Genomic DNA, 6,000 nt, shown 5'->3' with positions numbered 1-6,000 from the left:
TCAAATTGTTTCAGTTGTTCCTGAGATAAACGCTTTCAAATAAATAAACTCGCTAGGTTTCTAATCTAAGAGTAGCATAATAATATCGAAATCGATAGAAGTATCTGTTCTATCATAAGTTTTATGTTTTGCTCTTTATAGAATGTAATTGCTACATCTATTGTTAGGACTTCAATGATGAAAGTACCTACCTATTAATGCTATCTATATCTGTTCTCTGTGCTTACCCGTATAAGAAACCCAAAAATAAAGTTTCCGATTACAATTTTTTACATAAAATGTGAGCATATAAGCACAGAAATACGACACAGGTTATTTAATAAGAGCGCGCGTTTAAAAGGATTATTCCAAGGCGGCCATGACACTTGAGACCATCGACAAAAAGAGGAGTGACCGAGAGGATTAGCTGCCAGTGTCAAAGTGTTAAATATCGAACACCGTCTAATTTGACAACTGCGGTTGCATGAAAAAATTGTGATGGTGTTGCCAGATTCCGCTTGATGAGGGTTTACCCCCTTACAGGGGACTCCAGACATACATAGTGATCTTTAGTGAAACAAAGTAGATACTCTTCAGCATTTACTGTCCCACTGCAGGGCACAGGCCTCTTCTCATACAGAGAAGGAATAAGCTCTTATCACGCTTGCTTAAGACGGATCGGCGAATCAGTTTTTGAAAAGTCGAGGTTTCTTCAAGATATTTTCTTTCACCTTTTCTCAGACAGTGGTTGGTGAATACGGTTGTTCTCTTTCTCTTTCTTCTTCTTTCGATCTTTGGCGGTCGTTACGGGTAGCCAGAAGCCAGAAAGTTTGAGGTTTGCCTTGGTTTGAGAGCTTTAACCACTCGGCCACCACGATTACACACCATCCTAATTTACCAAAAAACAATGGTAAAATAAACCCCAAAGCATAGCAACACCCAATCTTCCTCTGCATGTTGTAATGACAAAAAACCTGACATTCGTGTCACATTTCCGTTCATATATTTGACAGTTTCGATACGAAGGTACACCGATGAAATGGCTTAATGCTCCATTGTAGAATTTCAACGAAAATTATGATTAGATTTTGTTTTTTTGATTACACAAATATTTTTCAACTGGTTCGGGGATTAGACTGTTTGTTGCATGCGCTGTTATTTTGTATACTAAGAAAAAACTGATCGGGCTTAATTAACTAACTATCAAGATATATACGTACATAGATTAAATATCATCTCAATCATCACTTGTCTAATTTTTTCAAGCGTTCATTAAATCTAGTAAAATTGATAAAATAGGGACGGTAGGACACTTTTCTTCGGACAATATCTACAAGGCTAATATTTCAAACATTGCAAATGCCGACATTCTTGTAAAAATCAAACTGTTATGTAAACTCACTTTCAATTATGTATGTTGGACCTACAGTAATTTTCACACATAAATGTAGAAAGGTAGGCATTAAAAAGATATCGAATTAGGCAGCCATATGAAAATTCATAAAACAGGCATACTTTTGGTGGTTTGTTATTAATCGTACACATTTCAGTAGGTAACTGTATCACGCATGTTCTTGTGTTGTGTATCTTACAAACACTAATCCAAGGGCATTTTTTTCTAAACTAAGTAGATACATAACAGGTTAAGTAACAATTTAAATAGTAGATTTTAGGTTTAAAGAACTGTATTTCTCATAAGAACATGGTTCACTTAAAATGAGATTAGCAACGTTAACCTAACCTATAAACAGCGGGTACAACAGCAGTGAGGCAGACAGATAGATGTTCACAGTACATATTTTTAAGAATATTGGTTTCGTATATAATTTCTTAGTAGTTTTCTGTATTTGTATAATTGTGTTTAATTTTTATGGTGCATATCGATATCCCGCGCATATTTTGTGCAGACCATTTTTTGTGCATGAACTTATGCAGTCAATTAACAATGCATGTACATATGTATAAACCCGATGTCTAGCAAACTATATTGAATTTCAACAATCATCATAATCATTCTCAGACCTCTAAAAGTCAAGAGCGATATTATGTCCACTCGTACCAAAGACAAAGTCTATAATCCTGAGGGTAGAACACAAGTGATTGCAGTATTTAGTCATGGTACAATTGGACCGTAGAATAGGGTGCTGATAGGGGTAGAATGCTGTTAGAAGCCCCCTTATTTGCTTATTCGTATGATGATCATTAAGGTACAGACTTACGGAATTTGAGATTTTTGAAGACTTGTTTTTAGGAATACTGAATTCTATGTAAATGTTCAACGCTACCTTCCGATATTGGTTTCATCCACGTCTCGTGGAAACTACACCTCGCACTCAAAAAACCGTTATTTGGAAACTTGTAGCCTTCGTATCGATAAGTAAACAGCTTATCTAACACTGAAAGAATGTTTCAAATCTGACCAGGACTTCTCTAGATAAGCGCGTTCAAGCAAACAAACTCTTTAACTTTCTAATATTAGGTATATGCAGACGACAATATGTACATGTAAATACACTCTCCCGTGTTCCAATCACCATGCGCACACGCACGCCACGTCATAGACCACACAGTATTAATCCCATGACTAGCGATGTGACCATAGATCTCGTATCGTAGATCGAATTGTTTTTATAAACAGATCTACGTTCCTTCTGTTTTTGAAGTGACTGGACAGTTTTTGCGATAGAATTTTGGGAATTTCATGCTGTCTATAGTCTCAGGGAAGTAGACAACGGCATAGTTGGGAAAAGGCTAGGCAGAGACAGTGCTCTATTTTATAGTCAGTAAATTGATGTTGAAAAAGCTACGGCGGTAATTTAAGCGTGCATGCGCTTACCTTAGAACAACCTTAGACTCAATTAGAAAAACGTTCGACGTAGTATGTATGTGATTTAAATGGCTAATAGGTAATGTGAAATCCTGAAAAAGTAATGCGTGATTTGCAAAAAGATGCTATTTTGTAACCGAAGTTTTCTTTGAAAAGAAAATTGGAAAATAGTGGGAAAACTAGATAACTATAGATATTTCTAATAAGCTTTTATCATGAAATAGACATTTCCGTTAAAGTTATACTCATTTCGAAAGTACCTCACACAGATGCACTCCAAACAGGAAGATATTTATTACAAAAACTTATCACCACATCAAAGACGGCACAGCAAACCTAAAACGTCCAGTTATCGACAAAAAAATCAATGTTACGTATCAAACACTCGAAAATAAAAATGAATGCGCCATATATTGATCGAGATACGAAATAATCTTGTCCACAAACAATGCCATTATACTTATGAAAATAAACAACTGATTCGAAGCTTCCATTCGTTCGATATTTGAAAATTGAAAAAATAAAACGCTCATAGACACGACGGCGTTCGAATTTCGAAAAACTAGGGCAGCAGTTAGGGTTGTCAGTTGCCAGTATCGGAAATTCGTGCTGGTTTTGTTTTTCGTAAGCGTTTCGTCGTGTTTTTAATTGCTATAGAACTTTTAATGGTTTTTCCGTGTGGCAGTGCTTTGCAAGGATTTTGCCTTACTAAGGGATAGACATAGAATTCTAAAAATAAGGGAGAGATATAAAGAGGTATTTCAAACTTTTGAGATGCCTACTGATAGAAAGTCGTCATAATGGCTGCTGCCTCTCCCAAGGTTTGCCACTTTACTCAAATATCAATATCCTACCTGGTGTTCGTGGTGGCTATGCCGCCCGCCACTAGTTCTTTGTCTTTATTACACTTAGGCTCTAGACAGACGGACTGCATTTCGACTGCAATTTGCAGTTCTTTCACTTTGAATGCAGTTGATATAACTGCAATAGAACTGCAAATCAAACGCGCATTCCGATTGCAGTTGGGATGCAGTCTGCGTGCAGTCGTGTTCTGAAGTTGATTTGCAGTTCTATTGCAGTCGTGTTAACTGCATTCAAACTGCCCTTGAACTGCAAATTGCATTTGGATTGCAGTCGAAATGCAGTCCGTATGTCTAGAGCCATATGCGGTACCATACCAGTAATTGAAAAACAACTCAGTCCTATCATATAACGCTACCTTTTAATACTCTCCTCTCAAAATCTGACGATAAGGTATTAAAATAATTAACACTATAAAAAAATAATCATTAAATACCAACCCTGACCATAGACAGCGTGTCACAAAAAAGCGCGCGTAAAATATTTTGATGTTTGACAACTGTCACGGCGGATTTGATCGATATCTATTTATTTATTTAAATGCTTAAACGTAACGTTACGGAGCGGACTCCATGTTTTTTTTTAATGTAACTTACTTCTGCTTTGTAACTATTGTAGTTGAAACGGTGTAGCTAGATCTAAATTTGTTTTTGGAGATAGTATTTTGTTGGTTCCTCATTGTCGGTCTATCCTTTCTCCCGAGGTCGGCAAAACTCGAACCTAAGTGATTACTTGAGTTTTATGTGGAGGGACTGCCTATCTGACTTCAACAACGAAGATAGCAGGATAAACCCTGGTAGGACTGGTTGTGAACTAGTTCTACTCACCCCTAGTAGGTACTTTTCGGTGCTAACTGAAGGCAAAAGAAGTAGAAAAAAGGTTTTATTCATATGAGTCCTTTCAAATTAGATGTTTTATGATTGATCTCGATGCAAATGTTAGTGTTAACCACTAAAGTGTCCACAACATTTTTTTCACGAAAGACTTACATAAATAAGTATTCACTTAATGAACTTATTCAGTTAATGTTACTTGTGGCATATAGGTAGACGACCGATAGAAAAGTCACACTGGAAGGAAACACGCTGTGCCGACTCCAATTAAAATTAGAATTTTGGTATTGTCTTGTTAAGAAACTTTTCGTTGTTGAGCATTTTCGTCATAATTTTTTGTTAAACTACTTTTACAACAATTACATTTGTCCTTAGAACCCAACCTAGTACTTCTACAGAGGACGTACAATCGATCGATTGTAGACGAAGCCGTGGCGAAACCCTAGCAGTGTGACATCCACACCGCTGTAGTGAGCGCCGCACGACCGTTTTTAACGTTTTATACTTACTTAGTTAAATTAGTGGGGAATTTGTTGTTTCTATTTTTATGACGGGGAATAGTTAAAGTTGAAAAGATATTTTGTGTCTTTCGAGATTTGTTACGTCTGCTGTAAATTGTACCTAATAAACGTGAGGCCCATTTTCACCAACAGGGTAGAAAATATATTTATCAGAAAACTAATTGTTTCCCGCGATTACATACGCGTCCCGAGGTATTTACGTACCTACTTCTTGCAGCCTTATAAAGAGTATCCTGCTATTTATCTCCTTTCTCAGGCTGTAGAGTATCTGCACAGACAAACAGAGAGAGTTACTTTCGCATCATACATAAAGAAAGAAATTAAACCTTCTACCTCAAGGAAAACATATTATTTGGATCTTCTGTCATTATGACAAATGGAAATAGAGCAAGAAATTAGTGGTCCCAAGAAAATGCTACTCAATTTAGGTACTCCGAAATTCAGTGGCGGATTTACCAATAGGCCAAGTAGGCCAGTGCCTAGAGCGGCAGATTTAGAGGGGCGGCAAATTTAGCTACTTTTTTTTTCAGATTTTTTTTGTACACAATCCATATGTAAATAAACGATTAATAAACGCCTTGTAATATATAGGTACTTAGGCTTATGTGATCATGAATTTTAAAATATTCCAATAGGGTTTCAATAATTTAATAATTCTGGTTTATTTTGCGCTCTTTGAGTTCTCAATCTAACAAAAAGTTAAAGCACCGAAGTAGCAAAAACAACTGACGCTCTACGCTGACGATTTCTAAGATGTTTAGGAGGTGGAGGACTTTTTTGTCCCCAAACTCAATAATTTCGCGCTCGCTGCGCTCGCAGTTTTTTCACTTTACACTGGTTTTTTTTCAAACTTGTTTGAGTATTTTTGTGTTCCAAGACTCAAAAATTTCGCGCTCGCTGCGCTCGCGCTTTTCACTTGACAGTATCTATTTTCTAATTTCTTTAGGTATCATTGCGTCCCTGATATCACAAATTTCAC

The sequence above is a fragment of the Helicoverpa armigera genome, chromosome 28 (assembly GCF_030705265.1).
Source record: "Helicoverpa armigera isolate CAAS_96S chromosome 28, ASM3070526v1, whole genome shotgun sequence".
NCBI lineage: Eukaryota > Metazoa > Arthropoda > Insecta > Lepidoptera > Noctuidae > Helicoverpa > Helicoverpa armigera.
Note: the sequence above shows the minus strand (reverse complement) of the source record.